The 22,898-nt window shown below is 67.7% G+C and overlaps 10 non-coding genes across 10 annotated transcripts; all 10 read left to right on the top strand.

Annotated features, from left to right (window-relative positions):
• Window positions 1-1,385: 1,385 nt before the first annotated feature.
• Window positions 1,386-1,504, top strand: LOC141411753 (5S ribosomal RNA). Its single transcript, XR_012436592.1, has one exon. It is a non-coding gene; the product is annotated as a 5S ribosomal RNA (ribosomal RNA).
• A 2,155-nt stretch (window positions 1,505-3,659) lies between these two features.
• LOC141413268 (5S ribosomal RNA) lies at window positions 3,660-3,778 on the top strand. The gene has a single exon (XR_012438060.1). It is a non-coding gene; the product is annotated as a 5S ribosomal RNA (ribosomal RNA).
• Window positions 3,779-5,919: 2,141 nt separating this feature from the next.
• LOC141411755 (5S ribosomal RNA) lies at window positions 5,920-6,038 on the top strand. The gene has a single exon (XR_012436594.1). It is a non-coding gene; the product is annotated as a 5S ribosomal RNA (ribosomal RNA).
• Window positions 6,039-8,186: 2,148 nt separating this feature from the next.
• On the top strand, window positions 8,187-8,305 carry LOC141411756 (5S ribosomal RNA). The gene has a single exon (XR_012436595.1). It is a non-coding gene; the product is annotated as a 5S ribosomal RNA (ribosomal RNA).
• A 2,145-nt stretch (window positions 8,306-10,450) lies between these two features.
• On the top strand, window positions 10,451-10,569 carry LOC141411757 (5S ribosomal RNA). Its single transcript, XR_012436596.1, has one exon. It is a non-coding gene; the product is annotated as a 5S ribosomal RNA (ribosomal RNA).
• A 2,145-nt stretch (window positions 10,570-12,714) lies between these two features.
• LOC141411758 (5S ribosomal RNA) lies at window positions 12,715-12,833 on the top strand. Its single transcript, XR_012436597.1, has one exon. It is a non-coding gene; the product is annotated as a 5S ribosomal RNA (ribosomal RNA).
• A 2,145-nt stretch (window positions 12,834-14,978) lies between these two features.
• On the top strand, window positions 14,979-15,097 carry LOC141411759 (5S ribosomal RNA). The gene has a single exon (XR_012436598.1). It is a non-coding gene; the product is annotated as a 5S ribosomal RNA (ribosomal RNA).
• Window positions 15,098-17,248: 2,151 nt separating this feature from the next.
• On the top strand, window positions 17,249-17,367 carry LOC141411760 (5S ribosomal RNA). Its single transcript, XR_012436599.1, has one exon. It is a non-coding gene; the product is annotated as a 5S ribosomal RNA (ribosomal RNA).
• A 2,146-nt stretch (window positions 17,368-19,513) lies between these two features.
• Window positions 19,514-19,632, top strand: LOC141411761 (5S ribosomal RNA). Its single transcript, XR_012436600.1, has one exon. It is a non-coding gene; the product is annotated as a 5S ribosomal RNA (ribosomal RNA).
• Window positions 19,633-21,780: 2,148 nt separating this feature from the next.
• On the top strand, window positions 21,781-21,899 carry LOC141411762 (5S ribosomal RNA). The gene has a single exon (XR_012436601.1). It is a non-coding gene; the product is annotated as a 5S ribosomal RNA (ribosomal RNA).
• Window positions 21,900-22,898: the final 999 nt, after the last annotated feature.

Consider the following 22,898-nt stretch of genomic DNA (forward strand, 5'->3'; position numbering starts at 1 on the left):
GTGGAACAGACATTCTCCCCGTGGACAACCTCAGGTGCCGGGACCCTCTGCTCCGCCTTGGAAAACCCACCTTCTGCAATGTATGCCCAACGCAATCAGGCCGAGCAGATTGACCCCCTCGGCCCGGCCCCAGTGTGTGATGGGGCTCTGTGCGTGAGGGCTTGCTCTTCCCCACCTACACCAGGCACGGCATCTAACACACACACACACACACACACACACCACGCAGAGACACCCAGACCACGCACGCACGCACGGGGACGCACCCTCCTCTCCCCCACCCCACACACGAGCAGCCGAAGGACAAGAGGGTATGGCTGGGGCCTGAGCGGGAACAAGCGAAGCCTTGGTTTGCGGCCCCTCGGCCAACTGCATCAGGATTTTTGTCTGGGCTCGGAGGCCAGAGGATCTCTGCCATTTGCTAGCAGGGCCAGGGATGGCAGGAGGGTGGGTACGGGGCTCAGCCAGGGCCAGTTCTGCTGGCACGATCCTGTAGCACGTGGCCGCGTAGCACGGGGCCGGGTCTGAAGGAGGCCAAGCAGGGGCACAAGACCCAGCAGCGGCACAGGGAAGAGGCCCAGGGCACCCAGGAGCAGACGAGACCCGGGAGTCGTGCGTGCTTGGCGTGGCCGCGGGCCCCGTGACGCCCGAGGACTCGAGTGCTCAGCCCCGTGTAGTGGCCGCGAAGGCCTGCCTGGGAGAAACGCCCCGGGAGGCCGGCAGGAACCCGGGATCGGAAGGGATGTGGAGGGGCCCCGGGTCGGAGGAGATGGCTTTGGCTGTGTTTGGTTTTGTTTCTTCTTCCCAAGATCCCGGGTGTGAAAGGGGCCAGAGGTGAAGTCCTGGGCTGGAAAGCCTCACGATTCAGCCCCGCAGCCCCAGGCCCTGAGTGTGGAGGAGGGCGGAGCGGGTCGGCGAAGGGCGCGGCTGCCGTTTTCCTGATGGGCTGGAGGGGCAGTGGCGCTTTCCGGACGAAGAGGACCGGAAGGGTCCCCGAGACCTCCGCTGGGAGCCACGCACCCACCCAAGGATACGGCTCCAGGAGGCGACGGAGGAGGGCGGCTGCTTGCCCTGGCCCGAGCTGTGCGTCCCCCGCCTTGGCCACAGCAGTGGACATTCCCAGAAGAACAAGCGCCCGAGAGCACTGAGAAATTTTCCCCCGAGAAAACTTGACCCTCGTCCTGGCAGCAGGACACCTCGGGAAGAAAGCCACCCAGCGGCCACCTGGGCGAGACCGGCTGCCCGAGCAGGCGCGCGGGGCCTCTGGCCGCTGGCCCCGGGCTGCCAGCCCCCACCCGGACTCCCAGCCGTGCCAGGAGAGCAGCGTGGAGACGCACGCCGGGGCCCTCGGCAGGCTCTTGGGGCTCCCGGAGGCGGCGGCTAGCGTCTACGGCCATACCACCCTGAACGCGCCCGATCTCGTCTGATCTCGGAAGCTAAGCAGGGTCGGGCCTGGTTAGTACTTGGATGGGAGACCGCCTGGGAATACCGGGTGCTGTAGGCTTTTGCTCCTCCCTCCCTCGCTGCTCCTTTTGTCTTCGGGGACTTCGCCACCACCCCCCCCACCACCACCACCACCCCCAGCACCACCACCACCACCACCACCACAACGACCCACCGTGACCACGACCCCGACCCCGTCCGGGCCACCCGCCAGACCCACGCACACCGAATCCTCACAGCTACGTCCCCGAATCCTCTCCCCTCCCCACACTCTCCTGGGGCGCGCGCCCGCGACACGGGTCACCAGCGAGGTTGGTCCCAGGCCACGTTGGGGACCGCTCCCCAACTGCCCTCCAGGCGGGCGGGGAGGGACGTGCGGAAGCCATGAGAAAGTGGGTCCTGCACCCCAGCGGGCCCCACAGCGGGACGCGCCACACCTGGGCTCGCCACAAGGTGGTGCACTGGGTCCAGGGCAAGACGCCAGGGGACAGAGAAGCAGGGAGCCTCAGTCGGGTGCTGCTCCACGTCGCGCTCCGTCGCTCAACCCAAGACAGGGCAGCCAGCGCGCGACCTCTACGTGGGATCCCGCCTCCCACGGCAGAGCCTGCGGTCACAGGGACAGAGGGCGCAGGCCGCCAGAGCTCCGGATGCCAGCGGCAGCTCCCCGTCCCGCTCAAAGGGAGGGAGGGCCGCCGCTGGCGCCCAGTCGCCTGTGCCACCCTCCGGGTCTCAAAGCACTCCTCAGTCAGCTCAAGGACCGGGGCCACCTGGCCTTCGGGGTCACATGGGCTTGGGCACGACGGAAGGGACCGCTTGCCCCCGTGCAACAGACATTCTCCCCGTGGACAACCTCAGGTGCCGGGACCCTCTGCTCCGCCTTGGAAAACCCACCTTCTGCAATGTATGCCCAACGCAATCAGGCCGAGCAGATTGACCCCCTCGGCCCGGCCCCAGTGTGTGATGGGGCTCTGTGCGTGAGGGCTTGCTCTTCCCCACCTACACCAGGCACGGCATCTAACACACACACACACACACACACACACACACACACACCACGCAGAGACACCCAGACCACGCACGCACGCACGGGGACGCACCCTCCTCTCCCCCACCCCACACACGAGCAGCCGAAGGACAAGAGGGTATGGCTGGGGCCTGAGCGGGAACAAGCGAAGCCTTGGTTTGCGGCCCCTCGGCCAACTGCATCAGGATTTTTGTCTGGGCTCGGAGGCCAGAGGATCTCTGCCATTTGCTAGCAGGGCCAGGGATGGCAGGAGGGTGGGTACGGGGCTCAGCCAGGGCCAGTTCTGCTGGCACGATCCTGTAGCACGTGGCCGCGTAGCACGGGGCCGGGTCTGAAGGAGGCCAAGCAGGGGCACAAGACCCAGCAGCGGCACAGGGAAGAGGCCCAGGGCACCCAGGAGCAGACGAGACCCGGGAGTCGTGCGTGCTTGGCGTGGCCGCGGGCCCCGTGACGCCCGAGGACTCGAGTGCTCAGCCCCGTGTAGTGGCCGCGAAGGCCTGCCTGGGAGAAACGCCCCGGGAGGCCGGCAGGAACCCGGGATCGGAAGGGATGTGGAGGGGCCCCGGGTCGGAGGAGATGGCTTTGGCTGTGTTTGGTTTTGTTTCTTCTTCCCAAGATCCCGGGTGTGAAAGGGGCCAGAGGTGAAGTCCTGGGCTGGAAAGCCTCACGATTCAGCCCCGCAGCCCCAGGCCCTGAGTGTGGAGGAGGGCGGAGCGGGTCGGCGAAGGGCGCGGCTGCCGTTTTCCTGATGGGCTGGAGGGGCAGTGGCGCTTTCCGGACGAAGAGGACCGGAAGGGTCCCCGAGACCTCCGCTGGGAGCCACGCACCCACCCAAGGATACGGCTCCAGGAGGCGACGGAGGAGGGCGGCTGCTTGCCCTGGCCCGAGCTGTGCGTCCCCCGCCTTGGCCACAGCAGTGGACATTCCCAGAAGAACAAGCGCCCGAGAGCACTGAGAAATTTTCCCCCGAGAAAACTTGACCCTCGTCCTGGCAGCAGGACACCTCGGGAAGAAAGCCACCCAGCGGCCACCTGGGCGAGACCGGCTGCCCGAGCAGGCGCGCGGGGCCTCTGGCCGCTGGCCCCGGGCTGCCAGCCCCCACCCGGACTCCCAGCCGTGCCAGGAGAGCAGCGTGGAGACGCACGCCGGGGCCCTCGGCAGGCTCTTGGGGCTCCCGGAAGCGGCGGCTAGCGTCTACGGCCATACCACCCTGAACGCGCCCGATCTCGTCTGATCTCGGAAGCTAAGCAGGGTCGGGCCTGGTTAGTACTTGGATGGGAGACCGCCTGGGAATACCAGGTGCTGTAGGCTTTTGCTCCTCCCTCCCTCGCTGCTCCTTTTGTCTTCGGGGACTTCGCCACCACCCCCCCACCACCACCACCACCCCCAGCACCACCACCACCACCACCACAACGACCCACCGTGACCACGACCCCGACCCCGTCCGGGCCACCCGCCAGACCCACGCACACCGAATCCTCACAGCTACGTCCCCGAATCCTCTCCCCTCCCCACACTCTCCTGGGGCGCGCGCCCGCGACACGGGTCACCAGCGAGGTTGGTCCCAGGCCACGTTGGGGACCGCTCCCCAACTGCCCTCCAGGCGGGCGGGGAGGGACGTGCGGAAGCCATGAGAAAGTGGGTCCTGCACCCCAGCGGGCCCCACAGCGGGACGCGCCACACCTGGGCTCGCCACAAGGTGGTGCACTGGGTCCAGGGCAAGACGCCAGGGGACAGAGAAGCAGGGAGCCTCAGTCGGGTGCTGCTCCACGTCGCGCTCCGTCGCTCAACCCAAGACAGGGCAGCCAGCGCGCGACCTCTACGTGGGATCCCGCCTCCCACGGCAGAGCCTGCGGTCACAGGGACAGAGGGCGCAGGCCGCCAGAGCTCCGGATGCCAGCGGCAGCTCCCCGTCCCGCTCAAAGGGAGGGAGGGCCGCCGCTGGCGCCCAGTCGCCTGTGCCACCCTCCGGGTCTCAAAGCACTCCTCAGTCAGCTCAAGGACCGGGGCCACCTGGCCTTCGGGGTCACATGGGCTTGGGCACGACGGAAGGGACCGCTTGCCCCCGTGGAACAGACATTCTCCCCGTGGACAACCTCAGGTGCCGGGACCCTCTGCTCCGCCTTGGAAAACCCACCTTCTGCAATGTATGCCCAACGCAATCAGGCCGAGCAGATTGACCCCCTCGGCCCGGCCCCAGTGTGTGATGGGGCTCTGTGCGTGAGGGCTTGCTCTTCCCCACCTACACCAGGCACGGCATCTAACACACACACACACACACACACACACCACGCAGAGACACCCAGACCACGCACGCACGCACGGGGACGCACCCTCCTCTCCCCCACCCCACACACGAGCAGCCGAAGGACAAGAGGGTATGGCTGGGGCCTGAGCGGGAACAAGCGAAGCCTTGGTTTGCGGCCCCTCGGCCAACTGCATCAGGATTTTTGTCTGGGCTCGGAGGCCAGAGGATCTCTGCCATTTGCTAGCAGGGCCAGGGATGGCAGGAGGGTGGGTACGGGGCTCAGCCAGGGCCAGTTCTGCTGGCACGATCCTGTAGCACGTGGCCGCGTAGCACGGGGCCGGGTCTGAAGGAGGCCAAGCAGGGGCACAAGACCCAGCAGCGGCACAGGGAAGAGGCCCAGGGCACCCAGGAGCAGACGAGACCCGGGAGTCGTGCGTGCTTGGCGTGGCCGCGGGCCCCGTGACGCCCGAGGACTCGAGTGCTCAGCCCCGTGTAGTGGCCGCGAAGGCCTGCCTGGGAGAAACGCCCCGGGAGGCCGGCAGGAACCCGGGATCGGAAGGGATGTGGAGGGGCCCCGGGTCGGAGGAGATGGCTTTGGCTGTGTTTGGTTTTGTTTCTTCTTCCCAAGATCCCGGGTGTGAAAGGGGCCAGAGGTGAAGTCCTGGGCTGGAAAGCCTCACGATTCAGCCCCGCAGCCCCAGGCCCTGAGTGTGGAGGAGGGCGGAGCGGGTCGGCGAAGGGCGCGGCTGCCGTTTTCCTGATGGGCTGGAGGGGCAGTGGCGCTTTCCGGACGAAGAGGACCGGAAGGGTCCCCGAGACCTCCGCTGGGAGCCACGCACCCACCCAAGGATACGGCTCCAGGAGGCGACGGAGGAGGGCGGCTGCTTGCCCTGGCCCGAGCTGTGCGTCCCCCGCCTTGGCCACAGCAGTGGACATTCCCAGAAGAACAAGCGCCCGAGAGCACTGAGAAATTTTCCCCCGAGAAAACTTGACCCTCGTCCTGGCAGCAGGACACCTCGGGAAGAAAGCCACCCAGCGGCCACCTGGGCGAGACCGGCTGCCCGAGCAGGCGCGCGGGGCCTCTGGCCGCTGGCCCCGGGCTGCCAGCCCCCACCCGGACTCCCAGCCGTGCCAGGAGAGCAGCGTGCAGACGCACGCCGGGGCCCTCGGCAGGCTCTTGGGGCTCCCGGAGGCGGCGGCTAGCGTCTACGGCCATACCACCCTGAACGCGCCCGATCTCGTCTGATCTCGGAAGCTAAGCAGGGTCGGGCCTGGTTAGTACTTGGATGGGAGACCGCCTGGGAATACCGGGTGCTGTAGGCTTTTGCTCCTCCCTCCCTCGCTGCTCCTTTTGTCTTCGGGGACTTCGCCACCACCCCCCCCCACCACCACCACCACCCCCAGCACCACCACCACCACCACAACGACCCACCGTGACCACGACCCCGACCCCGTCCGGGCCACCCGCCAGACCCACGCACACCGAATCCTCACAGCTACGTCCCCGAATCCTCTCCCCTCCCCACACTCTCCTGGGGCGCGCGCCCGCGACACGGGTCACCAGCGAGGTTGGTCCCAGGCCACGTTGGGGACCGCTCCCCAACTGCCCTCCAGGCGGGCGGGGAGGGACGTGCGGAAGCCATGAGAAAGTGGGTCCTGCACCCCAGCGGGCCCCACAGCGGGACGCGCCACACCTGGGCTCGCCACAAGGTGGTGCACTGGGTCCAGGGCAAGACGCCAGGGGACAGAGAAGCAGGGAGCCTCAGTCGGGTGCTGCTCCACGTCGCGCTCCGTCGCTCAACCCAAGACAGGGCAGCCAGCGCGCGACCTCTACGTGGGATCCCGCCTCCCACGGCAGAGCCTGCGGTCACAGGGACAGAGGGCGCAGGCCGCCAGAGCTCCGGATGCCAGCGGCAGCTCCCCGTCCCGCTCAAAGGGAGGGAGGGCCGCCGCTGGCGCCCAGTCGCCTGTGCCACCCTCCGGGTCTCAAAGCACTCCTCAGTCAGCTCAAGGACCGGGGCCACCTGGCCTTCGGGGTCACATGGGCTTGGGCACGACGGAAGGGACCGCTTGCCCCCGTGGAACAGACATTCTCCCCGTGGACAACCTCAGGTGCCGGGACCCTCTGCTCCGCCTTGGAAAACCCACCTTCTGCAATGTATGCCCAACGCAATCAGGCCGAGCAGATTGACCCCCTCGGCCCGGCCCCAGTGTGTGATGGGGCTCTGTGCGTGAGGGCTTGCTCTTCCCCACCTACACCAGGCACGGCATCTAACACACACACACACACACACACACACACACACACCACGCAGAGACACCCAGACCACGCACGCACGCACGGGGACGCACCCTCCTCTCCCCCACCCCACACACGAGCAGCCGAAGGACAAGAGGGTATGGCTGGGGCCTGAGCGGGAACAAGCGAAGCCTTGGTTTGCGGCCCCTCGGCCAACTGCATCAGGATTTTTGTCTGGGCTCGGAGGCCAGAGGATCTCTGCCATTTGCTAGCAGGGCCAGGGATGGCAGGAGGGTGGGTACGGGGCTCAGCCAGGGCCAGTTCTGCTGGCACGATCCTGTAGCACGTGGCCGCGTAGCACGGGGCCGGGTCTGAAGGAGGCCAAGCAGGGGCACAAGACCCAGCAGCGGCACAGGGAAGAGGCCCAGGGCACCCAGGAGCAGACGAGACCCGGGAGTCGTGCGTGCTTGGCGTGGCCGCGGGCCCCGTGACGCCCGAGGACTCGAGTGCTCAGCCCCGTGTAGTGGCCGCGAAGGCCTGCCTGGGAGAAACGCCCCGGGAGGCCGGCAGGAACCCGGGATCGGAAGGGATGTGGAGGGGCCCCGGGTCGGAGGAGATGGCTTTGGCTGTGTTTGGTTTTGTTTCTTCTTCCCAAGATCCCGGGTGTGAAAGGGGCCAGAGGTGAAGTCCTGGGCTGGAAAGCCTCACGATTCAGCCCCGCAGCCCCAGGCCCTGAGTGTGGAGGAGGGCGGAGCGGGTCGGCGAAGGGCGCGGCTGCCGTTTTCCTGATGGGCTGGAGGGGCAGTGGCGCTTTCCGGACGAAGAGGACCGGAAGGGTCCCCGAGACCTCCGCTGGGAGCCACGCACCCACCCAAGGATACGGCTCCAGGAGGCGACGGAGGAGGGCGGCTGCTTGCCCTGGCCCGAGCTGTGCGTCCCCCGCCTTGGCCACAGCAGTGGACATTCCCAGAAGAACAAGCGCCCGAGAGCACTGAGAAATTTTCCCCCGAGAAAACTTGACCCTCGTCCTGGCAGCAGGACACCTCGGGAAGAAAGCCACCCAGCGGCCACCTGGGCGAGACCGGCTGCCCGAGCAGGCGCGCGGGGCCTCTGGCCGCTGGCCCCGGGCTGCCAGCCCCCACCCGGACTCCCAGCCGTGCCAGGAGAGCAGCGTGGAGACGCACGCCGGGGCCCTCGGCAGGCTCTTGGGGCTCCCGGAGGCGGCGGCTAGCGTCTACGGCCATACCACCCTGAACGCGCCCGATCTCGTCTGATCTCGGAAGCTAAGCAGGGTCGGGCCTGGTTAGTACTTGGATGGGAGACCGCCTGGGAATACCGGGTGCTGTAGGCTTTTGCTCCTCCCTCCCTCGCTGCTCCTTTTGTCTTCGGGGACTTCGCCACCACCCCCCCCACCACCACCACCACCCCCAGCACCACCACCACCACCACCACCACAACGACCCACCGTGACCACGACCCCGACCCCGTCCGGGCCACCCGCCAGACCCACGCACACCGAATCCTCACAGCTACGTCCCCGAATCCTCTCCCCTCCCCACACTCTCCTGGGGCGCGCGCCCGCGACACGGGTCACCAGCGAGGTTGGTCCCAGGCCACGTTGGGGACCGCTCCCCAACTGCCCTCCAGGCGGGCGGGGAGGGACGTGCGGAAGCCATGAGAAAGTGGGTCCTGCACCCCAGCGGGCCCCACAGCGGGACGCGCCACACCTGGGCTCGCCACAAGGTGGTGCACTGGGTCCAGGGCAAGACGCCAGGGGACAGAGAAGCAGGGAGCCTCAGTCGGGTGCTGCTCCACGTCGCGCTCCGTCGCTCAACCCAAGACAGGGCAGCCAGCGCGCGACCTCTACGTGGGATCCCGCCTCCCACGGCAGAGCCTGCGGTCACAGGGACAGAGGGCTCAGGCCGCCAGAGCTCCGGATGCCAGCGGCAGCTCCCCGTCCCGCTCAAAGGGAGGGAGGGCCGCCGCTGGCGCCCAGTCGCCTGTGCCACCCTCCGGGTCTCAAAGCACTCCTCAGTCAGCTCAAGGACCGGGGCCACCTGGCCTTCGGGGTCACATGGGCTTGGGCACGACGGAAGGGACCGCTTGCCCCCGTGGAACAGACATTCTCCCCGTGGACAACCTCAGGTGCCGGGACCCTCTGCTCCGCCTTGGAAAACCCACCTTCTGCAATGTATGCCCAACGCAATCAGGCCGAGCAGATTGACCCCCTCGGCCCGGCCCCAGTGTGTGATGGGGCTCTGTGCGTGAGGGCTTGCTCTTCCCCACCTACACCAGGCACGGCATCTAACACACACACACACACACACACACACCACGCAGAGACACCCAGACCACGCACGCACGCACGGGGACGCACCCTCCTCTCCCCCACCCCACACACGAGCAGCCGAAGGACAAGAGGGTATGGCTGGGGCCTGAGCGGGAACAAGCGAAGCCTTGGTTTGCGGCCCCTCGGCCAACTGCATCAGGATTTTTGTCTGGGCTCGGAGGCCAGAGGATCTCTGCCATTTGCTAGCAGGGCCAGGGATGGCAGGAGGGTGGGTACGGGGCTCAGCCAGGGCCAGTTCTGCTGGCACGATCCTGTAGCACGTGGCCGCGTAGCACGGGGCCGGGTCTGAAGGAGGCCAAGCAGGGGCACAAGACCCAGCAGCGGCACAGGGAAGAGGCCCAGGGCACCCAGGAGCAGACGAGACCCGGGAGTCGTGCGTGCTTGGCGTGGCCGCGGGCCCCGTGACGCCCGAGGACTCGAGTGCTCAGCCCCGTGTAGTGGCCGCGAAGGCCTGCCTGGGAGAAACGCCCCGGGAGGCCGGCAGGAACCCGGGATCGGAAGGGATGTGGAGGGGCCCCGGGTCGGAGGAGATGGCTTTGGCTGTGTTTGGTTTTGTTTCTTCTTCCCAAGATCCCGGGTGTGAAAGGGGCCAGAGGTGAAGTCCTGGGCTGGAAAGCCTCACGATTCAGCCCCGCAGCCCCAGGCCCTGAGTGTGGAGGAGGGCGGAGCGGGTCGGCGAAGGGCGCGGCTGCCGGTTTCCTGATGGGCTGGAGGGGCAGTGGCGCTTTCCGGACGAAGAGGACCGGAAGGGTCCCCGAGACCTCCGCTGGGAGCCACGCACCCACCCAAGGATACGGCTCCAGGAGGCGACGGAGGAGGGCGGCTGCTTGCCCTGGCCCGAGCTGTGCGTCCCCCGCCTTGGCCACAGCAGTGGACATTCCCAGAAGAACAAGCGCCCGAGAGCACTGAGAAATTTTCCCCCGAGAAAACTTGACCCTCGTCCTGGCAGCAGGACACCTCGGGAAGAAAGCCACCCAGCGGCCACCTGGGCGAGACCGGCTGCCCGAGCAGGCGCGCGGGGCCTCTGGCCGCTGGCCCCGGGCTGCCAGCCCCCACCCGGACTCCCAGCCGTGCCAGGAGAGCAGCGTGGAGACGCACGCCGGGGCCCTCGGCAGGCTCTTGGGGCTCCCGGAGGCGGCGGCTAGCGTCTACGGCCATACCACCCTGAACGCGCCCGATCTCGTCTGATCTCGGAAGCTAAGCAGGGTCGGGCCTGGTTAGTACTTGGATGGGAGACCGCCTGGGAATACCGGGTGCTGTAGGCTTTTGCTCCTCCCTCCCTCGCTGCTCCTTTTGTCTTCGGGGACTTCGCCACCACCCCCCCCACCACCACCACCACCCCCAGCACCACCACCACCACCACCACCACAACGACCCACCGTGACCACGACCCCGACCCCGTCCGGGCCACCCGCCAGACCCACGCACACCGAATCCTCACAGCTACGTCCCCGAATCCTCTCCCCTCCCCACACTCTCCTGGGGCGCGCGCCCGCGACACGGGTCACCAGCGAGGTTGGTCCCAGGCCACGTTGGGGACCGCTCCCCAACTGCCCTCCAGGCGGGCGGGGAGGGACGTGCGGAAGCCATGAGAAAGTGGGTCCTGCACCCCAGCGGGCCCCACAGCGGGACGCGCCACACCTGGGCTCGCCACAAGGTGGTGCACTGGGTCCAGGGCAAGACGCCAGGGGACAGAGAAGCAGGGAGCCTCAGTCGGGTGCTGCTCCACGTCGCGCTCCGTCGCTCAACCCAAGACAGGGCAGCCAGCGCGCGACCTCTACGTGGGATCCCGCCTCCCACGGCAGAGCCTGCGGTCACAGGGACAGAGGGCGCAGGCCGCCAGAGCTCCGGATGCCAGCGGCAGCTCCCCGTCCCGCTCAAAGGGAGGGAGGGCCGCCGCTGGCGCCCAGTCGCCTGTGCCACCCTCCGGGTCTCAAAGCACTCCTCAGTCAGCTCAAGGACCGGGGCCACCTGGCCTTCGGGGTCACATGGGCTTGGGCACGACGGAAGGGACCGCTTGCCCCCGTGGAACAGACATTCTCCCCGTGGACAACCTCAGGTGCCGGGACCCTCTGCTCCGCCTTGGAAAACCCACCTTCTGCAATGTATGCCCAACGCAATCAGGCCGAGCAGATTGACCCCCTCGGCCCGGCCCCAGTGTGTGATGGGGCTCTGTGCGTGAGGGCTTGCTCTTCCCCACCTACACCAGGCACGGCATCTAACACACACACACACACACACACACACCACGCAGAGACACCCAGACCACGCACGCACGCACGGGGACGCACCCTCCTCTCCCCCACCCCACACACGAGCAGCCGAAGGACAAGAGGGTATGGCTGGGGCCTGAGCGGGAACAAGCGAAGCCTTGGTTTGCGGCCCCTCGGCCAACTGCATCAGGATTTTTGTCTGGGCTCGGAGGCCAGAGGATCTCTGCCATTTGCTAGCAGGGCCAGGGATGGCAGGAGGGTGGGTACGGGGCTCAGCCAGGGCCAGTTCTGCTGGCACGATCCTGTAGCACGTGGCCGCGTAGCACGGGGCCGGGTCTGAAGGAGGCCAAGCAGGGGCACAAGACCCAGCAGCGGCACAGGGAAGAGGCCCAGGGCACCCAGGAGCAGACGAGACCCGGGAGTCGTGCGTGCTTGGCGTGGCCGCGGGCCCCGTGACGCCCGAGGACTCGAGTGCTCAGCCCCGTGTAGTGGCCGCGAAGGCCTGCCTGGGAGAAACGCCCCGGGAGGCCGGCAGGAACCCGGGATCGGAAGGGATGTGGAGGGGCCCCGGGTCGGAGGAGATGGCTTTGGCTGTGTTTGGTTTTGTTTCTTCTTCCCAAGATCCCGGGTGTGAAAGGGGCCAGAGGTGAAGTCCTGGGCTGGAAAGCCTCACGATTCAGCCCCGCAGCCCCAGGCCCTGAGTGTGGAGGAGGGCGGAGCGGGTCGGCGAAGGGCGCGGCTGCCGTTTTCCTGATGGGCTGGAGGGGCAGTGGCGCTTTCCGGACGAAGAGGACCGGAAGGGTATCCGAGACCTCCGCTCGGAGCCACGCACCCACCCAAGGATACGGCTCCAGGAGGCGACGGAGGAGGGCGGCTGCTTGCCCTGGCCCGAGCTGTGCGTCCCCCGCCTTGGCCACAGCAGTGGACATTCCCAGAAGAACAAGCGCCCGAGAGCACTGAGAAATTTTCCCCCGAGAAAACTTGACCCTCGTCCTGGCAGCAGGACACCTCGGGAAGAAAGCCACCCAGCGGCCACCTGGGCGAGACCGGCTGCCCGAGCAGGCGCGCGGGGCCTCTGGCCGCTGGCCCCGGGCTGCCAGCCCCCACCCGGACTCCCAGCCGTGCCAGGAGAGCAGCGTGGAGACGCACGCCGGGGCCCTCGGCAGGCTCTTGGGGCTCCCGGAGGCGGCGGCTAGCGTCTACGGCCATACCACCCTGAACGCGCCCGATCTCGTCTGATCTCGGAAGCTAAGCAGGGTCGGGCCTGGTTAGTACTTGGATGGGAGACCGCCTGGGAATACCGGGTGCTGTAGGCTTTTGCTCCTCCCTCCCTCGCTGCTCCTTTTGTCTTCGGGGACTTCGCCACCACCCCCCCCACCACCACCACCACCCCCAGCACCACCACCACCACCACCACCACAACGACCCACCGTGACCACGACCCCGACCCCGTCCGGGCCACCCGCCAGACCCACGCACACCGAATCCTCACAGCTACGTCCCCGAATCCTCTCCCCTCCCCACACTCTCCTGGGGCGCGCGCCCGCGACACGGGTCACCAGCGAGGTTGGTCCCAGGCCACGTTGGGGACCGCTCCCCAACTGCCCTCCAGGCGGGCGGGGAGGGACGTGCGGAAGCCATGAGAAAGTGGGTCCTGCACCCCAGCGGGCCCCACAGCGGGACGCGCCACACCTGGGCTCGCCACAAGGTGGTGCACTGGGTCCAGGGCAAGACGCCAGGGGACAGAGAAACAGGGAGCCTCAGTCGGGTGCTGCTCCACGTCGCGCTCCGTCGCTCAACCCAAGACAGGGCAGCCAGCGCGCGACCTCTACGTGGGATCCCGCCTCCCACGGCAGAGCCTGCGGTCACAGGGACAGAGGGCGCAGGCCGCCAGAGCTCCGGATGCCAGCGGCAGCTCCCCGTCCCGCTCAAAGGGAGGGAGGGCCGCCGCTGGCGCCCAGTCGCCTGTGCCACCCTCCGGGTCTCAAAGCACTCCTCAGTCAGCTCAAGGACCGGGGCCACCTGGCCTTCGGGGTCACATGGGCTTGGGCACGACGGAAGGGACCGCTTGCCCCCGTGGAACAGACATTCTCCCCGTGGACAACCTCAGGTGCCGGGACCCTCTGCTCCGCCTTGGAAAACCCACCTTCTGCAATGTATGCCCAACGCAATCAGGCCGAGCAGATTGACCCCCTCGGCCCGGCCCCAGTGTGTGATGGGGCTCTGTGCGTGAGGGCTTGCTCTTCCCCACCTACACCAGGCACGGCATCTAACACACACACACACACACACACACACCACGCAGAGACACCCAGACCACGCACGCACGCACGGGGACGCACCCTCCTCTCCCCCACCCCACACACGAGCAGCCGAAGGACAAGAGGGTATGGCTGGGGCCTGAGCGGGAACAAGCGAAGCCTTGGTTTGCGGCCCCTCGGCCAACTGCATCAGGATTTTTGTCTGGGCTCGGAGGCCAGAGGATCTCTGCCATTTGCTAGCAGGGCCAGGGATGGCAGGAGGGTGGGTACGGGGCTCAGCCAGGGCCAGTTCTGCTGGCACGATCCTGTAGCACGTGGCCGCGTAGCACGGGGCCGGGTCTGAAGGAGGCCAAGCAGGGGCACAAGACCCAGCAGCGGCACAGGGAAGAGGCCCAGGGCACCCAGGAGCAGACGAGACCCGGGAGTCGTGCGTGCTTGGCGTGGCCGCGGGCCCCGTGACGCCCGAGGACTCGAGTGCTCAGCCCCGTGTAGTGGCCGCGAAGGCCTGCCTGGGAGAAACGCCCCGGGAGGCCGGCAGGAACCCGGGATCGGAAGGGATGTGGAGGGGCCCCGGGTCGGAGGAGATGGCTTTGGCTGTGTTTGGTTTTGTTTCTTCTTCCCAAGATCCCGGGTGTGAAAGGGGCCAGAGGTGAAGTCCTGGGCTGGAAAGCCTCACGATTCAGCCCCGCAGCCCCAGGCCCTGAGTGTGGAGGAGGGCGGAGCGGGTCGGCGAAGGGCGCGGCTGCCGTTTTCCTGATGGGCTGGAGGGGCAGTGGCGCTTTCCGGACGAAGAGGACCGGAAGGGTCCCCGAGACCTCCGCTGGGAGCCACGCACCCACCCAAGGATACGGCTCCAGGAGGCGACGGAGGAGGGCGGCTGCTTGCCCTGGCCCGAGCTGTGCGTCCCCCGCCTTGGCCACAGCAGTGGACATTCCCAGAAGAACAAGCGCCCGAGAGCACTGAGAAATTTTCCCCCGAGAAAACTTGACCCTCGTCCTGGCAGCAGGACACCTCGGGAAGAAAGCCACCCAGCGGCCACCTGGGCGAGACCGGCTGCCCGAGCAGGCGCGCGGGGCCTCTGGCCGCTGGCCCCGGGCTGCCAGCCCCCACCCGGACTCCCAGCCGTGCCAGGAGAGCAGCGTGGAGACGCACGCCGGGGCCCTCGGCAGGCTCTTGGGGCTCCCGGAGGCGGCGGCTAGCGTCTACGGCCATACCACCCTGAACGCGCCCGATCTCGTCTGATCTCGGAAGCTAAGCAGGGTCGGGCCTGGTTAGTACTTGGATGGGAGACCGCCTGGGAATACCGGGTGCTGTAGGCTTTTGCTCCTCCCTCCCTCGCTGCTCCTTTTGTCTTCGGGGACTTCGCCACCACCCCCCCCACCACCACCACCACCCCCAGCACCACCACCACCACCACCACCACAACGACCCACCGTGACCACGACCCCGACCCCGTCCGGGCCACCCGCCAGACCCACGCACACCGAATCCTCACAGCTACGTCCCCGAATCCTCTCCCCTCCCCACACTCTCCTGGGGCGCGCGCCCGCGACACGGGTCACCAGCGAGGTTGGTCCCAGGCCACGTTGGGGACCGCTCCCCAACTGCCCTCCAGGCGGGCGGGGAGGGACGTGCGGAAGCCATGAGAAAGTGGGTCCTGCACCCCAGCGGGCCCCACAGCGGGACGCGCCACACCTGGGCTCGCCACAAGGTGGTGCACTGGGTCCAGGGCAAGACGCCAGGGGACAGAGAAGCAGGGAGCCTCAGTCGGGTGCTGCTCCACGTCGCGCTCCGTCGCTCAACCCAAGACAGGGCAGCCAGCGCGCGACCTCTACGTGGGATCCCGCCTCCCACGGCAGAGCCTGCGGTCACAGGGACAGAGGGCGCAGGCCGCCAGAGCTCCGGATGCCAGCGGCAGCTCCCCGTCCCGCTCAAAGGGAGGGAGGGCCGCCGCTGGCGCCCAGTCGCCTGTGCCACCCTCCGGGTCTCAAAGCACTCCTCAGTCAGCTCAAGGACCGGGGCCACCTGGCCTTCGGGGTCACATGGGCTTGGGCACGACGGAAGGGACCGCTTGCCCCCGTGGAACAGACATTCTCCCCGTGGACAACCTCAGGTGCCGGGACCCTCTGCTCCGCCTTGGAAAACCCACCTTCTGCAATGTATGCCCAACGCAATCAGGCCGAGCAGATTGACCCCCTCGGCCCGGCCCCAGTGTGTGATGGGGCTCTGTGCGTGAGGGCTTGCTCTTCCCCACCTACACCAGGCACGGCATCTAACACACACACACACACACACACACACACACACCACGCAGAGACACCCAGACCACGCACGCACGCACGGGGACGCACCCTCCTCTCCCCCACCCCACACACGAGCAGCCGAAGGACAAGAGGGTATGGCTGGGGCCTGAGCGGGAACAAGCGAAGCCTTGGTTTGCGGCCCCTCGGCCAACTGCATCAGGATTTTTGTCTGGGCTCGGAGGCCAGAGGATCTCTGCCATTTGCTAGCAGGGCCAGGGATGGCAGGAGGGTGGGTACGGGGCTCAGCCAGGGCCAGTTCTGCTGGCACGATCCTGTAGCACGTGGCCGCGTAGCACGGGGCCGGGTCTGAAGGAGGCCAAGCAGGGGCACAAGACCCAGCAGCGGCACAGGGAAGAGGCCCAGGGCACCCAGGAGCAGACGAGACCCGGGAGTCGTGCGTGCTTGGCGTGGCCGCGGGCCCCGTGACGCCCGAGGACTCGAGTGCTCAGCCCCGTGTAGTGGCCGCGAAGGCCTGCCTGGGAGAAACGCCCCGGGAGGCCGGCAGGAACCCGGGATCGGAAGGGATGTGGAGGGGCCCCGGGTCGGAGGAGATGGCTTTGGCTGTGTTTGGTTTTGTTTCTTCTTCCCAAGATCCCGGGTGTGAAAGGGGCCAGAGGTGAAGTCCTGGGCTGGAAAGCCTCACGATTCAGCCCCGCAGCCCCAGGCCCTGAGTGTGGAGGAGGGCGGAGCGGGTCGGCGAAGGGCGCGGCTGCCGTTTTCCTGATGGGCTGGAGGGGCAGTGGCGCTTTCCGGACGAAGAGGACCGGAAGGGTCCCCGAGACCTCCGCTGGGAGCCACGCACCCATCCAAGGATACGGCTCCAGGAGGCGACGGAGGAGGGCGGCTGCTTGCCCTGGCCCGAGCTGTGCGTCCCCCGCCTTGGCCACAGCAGTGGACATTCCCAGAAGAACAAGCGCCCGAGAGCACTGAGAAATTTTCCCCCGAGAAAACTTGACCCTCGTCCTGGCAGCAGGACACCTCGGGAAGAAAGCCACCCAGCGGCCACCTGGGCGAGACCGGCTGCCCGAGCAGGCGCGCGGGGCCTCTGGCCGCTGGCCCCGGGCTGCCAGCCCCCACCCGGACTCCCAGCCGTGCCAGGAGAGCAGCGTGGAGACGCACGCCGGGGCCCTCGGCAGGCTCTTGGGGCTCCCGGAGGCGGCGGCTAGCGTCTACGGCCATACCACCCTGAACGCGCCCGATCTCGTCTGATCTCGGAAGCTAAGCAGGGTCGGGCCTGGTTAGTACTTGGATGGGAGACCGCCTGGGAATACCGGGTGCTGTAGGCTTTTGCTCCTCCCTCCCTCGCTGCTCCTTTTGTCTTCGGGGACTTCGCCACCACCCCCCCCACCACCACCACCACCCCCAGCACCACCACCACCACCACCACCACAACGACCCACCGTGACCACGACCCCGACCCCGTCCGGGCCACCCGCCAGACCCACGCACACCGAATCCTCACAGCTACGTCCCCGAATCCTCTCCCCTCCCCACACTCTCCTGGGGCGCGCGCCCGCGACACGGGTCACCAGCGAGGTTGGTCCCAGGCCACGTTGGGGACCGCTCCCCAACTGCCCTCCAGGCGGGCGGGGAGGGACGTGCGGAAGCCATGAGAAAGTGGGTCCTGCACCCCAGCGGGCCCCACAGTGGGATGCGCCACACCTGGGCTCGCCACAAGGTGGTGCACTGGGTCCAGGGCAAGACGCCAGGGGACAGAGAAGCAGGGAGCCTCAGTCGGGTGCTGCTCCACGTCGCGCTCCGTCGCTCAACCCAAGACAGGGCAGCCAGCGCGCGACCTCTACGTGGGATCCCGCCTCCCACGGCAGAGCCTGCGGTCACAGGGACAGAGGGCGCAGGCCGCCAGAGCTCCGGATGCCAGCGGCAGCTCCCCGTCCCGCTCAAAGGGAGGGAGGGCCGCCGCTGGCGCCCAGTCGCCTGTGCCACCCTCCGGGTCTCAAAGCACTCCTCAGTCAGCTCAAGGACCGGGGCCACCTGGCCTTCGGGGTCACATGGGCTTGGGCACGACGGAAGGGACCGCTTGCCCCCGTGGAACAGACATTCTCCCCGTGGACAACCTCAGGTGCCGGGACCCTCTGCTCCGCCTTGGAAAACCCACCTTCTGCAATGTATGCCCAACGCAATCAGGCCGAGCAGATTGACCCCCTCGGCCCGGCCCCAGTGTGTGATGGGGCCTCTGTGCGTGAGGGCTTGCTCTTCCCCACCTACACCAGGCACGGCATCTAACACACACACACACACACACACACACCACGCAGAGACACCCAGACCACGCACGCACGCACGGGGACGCACCCTCCTCTCCCCCACCCCACACACGAGCAGCCGAAGGACAAGAGGGTATGGCTGGGGCCTGAGCGGGAACAAGCGAAGCCTTGGTTTGCGGCCCCTCGGCCAACTGCATCAGGATTTTTGTCTGGGCTCGGAGGCCAGAGGATCTCTGCCATTTGCTAGCAGGGCCAGGGATGGCAGGAGGGTGGGTACGGGGCTCAGCCAGGGCCAGTTCTGCTGGCACGATCCTGTAGCACGTGGCCGCGTAGCACGGGGCCGGGTCTGAAGGAGGCCAAGCAGGGGCACAAGACCCAGCAGCGGCACAGGGAAGAGGCCCAGGGCACCCAGGAGCAGACGAGACCCGGGAGTCGTGCGTGCTTGGCGTGGCCGCGGGCCCCGTGACGCCCGAGGACTCGAGTGCTCAGCCCCGTGTAGTGGCCGCGAAGGCCTGCCTGGGAGAAACGCCCCGGGAGGCCGGCAGGAACCCGGGATCGGAAGGGATGTGGAGGGGCCCCGGGTCGGAGGAGATGGCTTTGGCTGTGTTTGGTTTTGTTTCTTCTTCCCAAGATCCCGGGTGTGAAAGGGGCCAGAGGTGAAGTCCTGGGCTGGAAAGCCTCACGATTCAGCCCCGCAGCCCCAGGCCCTGAGTGTGGAGGAGGGCGGAGCGGGTCGGCGAAGGGCGCGGCTGCCGTTTTCCTGATGGGCTGGAGGGGCAGTGGCGCTTTCCGGACGAAGAGGACCGGAAGGGTCCCCGAGACCTCCGCTGGGAGCCACGCACCCACCCAAGGATACGGCTCCAGGAGGCGACGGAGGAGGGCGGCTGCTTGCCCTGGCCCGAGCTGTGCGTCCCCCGCCTTGGCCACAGCAGTGGACATTCCCAGAAGAACAAGCGCCCGAGAGCACTGAGAAATTTTCCCCCGAGAAAACTTGACCCTCGTCCTGGCAGCAGGACACCTCGGGAAGAAAGCCACCCAGCGGCCACCTGGGCGAGACCGGCTGCCCGAGCAGGCGCGCGGGGCCTCTGGCCGCTGGCCCCGGGCTGCCAGCCCCCACCCGGACTCCCAGCCGTGCCAGGAGAGCAGCGTGGAGACGCACGCCGGGGCCCTCGGCAGGCTCTTGGGGCTCCCGGAGGCGGCGGCTAGCGTCTACGGCCATACCACCCTGAACGCGCCCGATCTCGTCTGATCTCGGAAGCTAAGCAGGGTCGGGCCTGGTTAGTACTTGGATGGGAGACCGCCTGGGAATACCGGGTGCTGTAGGCTTTTGCTCCTCCCTCCCTCGCTGCTCCTTTTGTCTTCGGGGACTTCGCCACCACCCCCCCCACCACCACCACCACCCCCAGCACCACCACCACCACCACCACCACCACAACGACCCACCGTGACCACGACCCCGACCCCGTCCGGGCCACCCGCCAGACCCACGCACACCGAATCCTCACAGCTACGTCCCCGAATCCTCTCCCCTCCCCACACTCTCCTGGGGCGCGCGCCCGCGACACGGGTCACCAGCGAGGTTGGTCCCAGGCCACGTTGGGGACCGCTCCCCAACTGCCCTCCAGGCGGGCGGGGAGGGACGTGCGGAAGCCATGAGAAAGTGGGTCCTGCACCCCAGCGGGCCCCACAGCGGGACGCGCCACACCTGGGCTCGCCACAAGGTGGTGCACTGGGTCCAGGGCAAGACGCCAGGGGACAGAGAAGCAGGGAGCCTCAGTCGGGTGCTGCTCCACGTCGCGCTCCGTCGCTCAACCCAAGACAGGGCAGCCAGCGCGCGACCTCTACGTGGGATCCCGCCTCCCACGGCAGAGCCTGCGGTCACAGGGACAGAGGGCGCAGGCCGCCAGAGCTCCGGATGCCAGCGGCAGCTCCCCGTCCCGCTCAAAGGGAGGGAGGGCCGCCGCTGGCGCCCAGTCGCCTGTGCCACCCTCCGGGTCTCAAAGCACTCCTCAGTCAGCTCAAGGACCGGGGCCACCTGGCCTTCGGGGTCACATGGGCTTGGGCACGACGGAAGGGACCGCTTGCCCCCGTGGAACAGACATTCTCCCCGTGGACAACCTCAGGTGCCGGGACCCTCTGCTCCGCCTTGGAAAACCCACCTTCTGCAATGTATGCCCAACGCAATCAGGCCGAGCAGATTGACCCCCTCGGCCCGGCCCCAGTGTGTGATGGGGCTCTGTGCGTGAGGGCTTGCTCTTCCCCACCTACACCAGGCACGGCATCTAACACACACACACACACACACACACACCACGCAGAGACACCCAGACCACGCACGCACGCACGGGGACGCACCCTCCTCTCCCCCACCCCACACACGAGCAGCCGAAGGACAAGAGGGTATGGCTGGGGCCTGAGCGGGAACAAGCGAAGCCTTGGTTTGCGGCCCCTCGGCCAACTGCATCAGGATTTTTGTCTGGGCTCGGAGGCCAGAGGATCTCTGCCATTTGCTAGCAGGGCCAGGGATGGCAGGAGGGTGGGTACGGGGCTCAGCCAGGGCCAGTTCTGCTGGCACGATCCTGTAGCACGTGGCCGCGTAGCACGGGGCCGGGTCTGAAGGAGGCCAAGCAGGGGCACAAGACCCAGCAGCGGCACAGGGAAGAGGCCCAGGGCACCCAGGAGCAGACGAGACCCGGGAGTCGTGCGTGCTTGGCGTGGCCGCGGGCCCCGTGACGCCCGAGGACTCGAGTGCTCAGCCCCGTGTAGTGGCCGCGAAGGCCTGCCTGGGAGAAACGCCCCGGGAGGCCGGCAGGAACCCGGGATCGGAAGGGATGTGGAGGGGCCCCGGGTCGGAGGAGATGGCTTTGGCTGTGTTTGGTTTTGTTTCTTCTTCCCAAGATCCCGGGTGTGAAAGGGGCCAGAGGTGAAGTCCTGGGCTGGAAAGCCTCACGATTCAGCCCCGCAGCCCCAGGCCCTGAGTGTGGAGGAGGGCGGAGCGGGTCGGCGAAGGGCGCGGCTGCCGTTTTCCTGATGGGCTGGAGGGGCAGTGGCGCTTTCCGGACGAAGAGGACCGGAAGGGTCCCCGAGACCTCCGCTGGGAGCCACGCACCCACCCAAGGATACGGCTCCAGGAGGCGACGGAGGAGGGCGGCTGCTTGCCCTGGCCCGAGCTGTGCGTCCCCCGCCTTGGCCACAGCAGTGGACATTCCCAGAAGAACAAGCGCCCGAGAGCACTGAGAAATTTTCCCCCGAGAAAACTTGACCCTCGTCCTGGCAGCAGGACACCTCGGGAAGAAAGCCACCCAGCGGCCACCTGGGCGAGACCGGCTGCCCGAGCAGGCGCGCGGGGCCTCTGGCCGCTGGCCCCGGGCTGCCAGCCCCCACCCGGACTCCCAGCCGTGCCAGGAGAGCAGCGTGGAGACGCACGCCGGGGCCCTCGGCAGGCTCTTGGGGCTCCCGGAGGCGGCGGCTAGCGTCTACGGCCATACCACCCTGAACGCGCCCGATCTCGTCTGATCTCGGAAGCTAAGCAGGGTCGGGCCTGGTTAGTACTTGGATGGGAGACCGCCTGGGAATACCGGGTGCTGTAGGCTTTTGCTCCTCCCTCCCTCGCTGCTCCTTTTGTCTTCGGGGACTTCGCCACCACCCCCCCCACCACCACCACCACCCCCAGCACCACCACCACCACCACCACCACAACGACCCACCGTGACCACGACCCCGACCCCGTCCGGGCCACCCGCCAGACCCACGCACACCGAATCCTCACAGCTACGTCCCCGAATCCTCTCCCCTCCCCACACTCTCCTGGGGCGCGCGCCCGCGACACGGGTCACCAGCGAGGTTGGTCCCAGGCCACGTTGGGGACCGCTCCCCAACTGCCCTCCAGGCGGGCGGGGAGGGACGTGCGGAAGCCATGAGAAAGTGGGTCCTGCACCCCAGCGGGCCCCACAGCGGGACGCGCCACACCTGGGCTCGCCACAAGGTGGTGCACTGGGTCCAGGGCAAGACGCCAGGGGACAGAGAAGCAGGGAGCCTCAGTCGGGTGCTGCTCCACGTCGCGCTCCGTCGCTCAACCCAAGACAGGGCAGCCAGCGCGCGACCTCTACGTGGGATCCCGCCTCCCACGGCAGAGCCTGCGGTCACAGGGACAGAGGGCGCAGGCCGCCAGAGCTCCGGATGCCAGCGGCAGCTCCCCGTCCCGCTCAAAGGGAGGGAGGGCCGCCGCTGGCGCCCAGTCGCCTGTGCCACCCTCCGGGTCTCAAAGCACTCCTCAGTCAGCTCAAGGACCGGGGCCACCTGGCCTTCGGGGTCACATGGGCTTGGGCACGACGGAAGGGACCGCTTGCCCCCGTGGAACAGACATTCTCCCCGTGGACAACCTCAGGTGCCGGGACCCTCTGCTCCGCCTTGGAAAACCCACCTTCTGCAATGTATGCCCAACGCAATCAGGCCGAGCAGATTGACCCCCTCGGCCCGGCCCCAGTGTGTGATGGGGCTCTGTGCGTGAGGGCTTGCTCTTCCCCACCTACACCAGGCACGGCATCTAACACACACACACACACACACACACACCACGCAGAGACACCCAG

Source organism: Castor canadensis, chromosome 10 (genome assembly GCF_047511655.1).
Source record: "Castor canadensis chromosome 10, mCasCan1.hap1v2, whole genome shotgun sequence".
Lineage (NCBI taxonomy): Eukaryota > Metazoa > Chordata > Mammalia > Rodentia > Castoridae > Castor > Castor canadensis.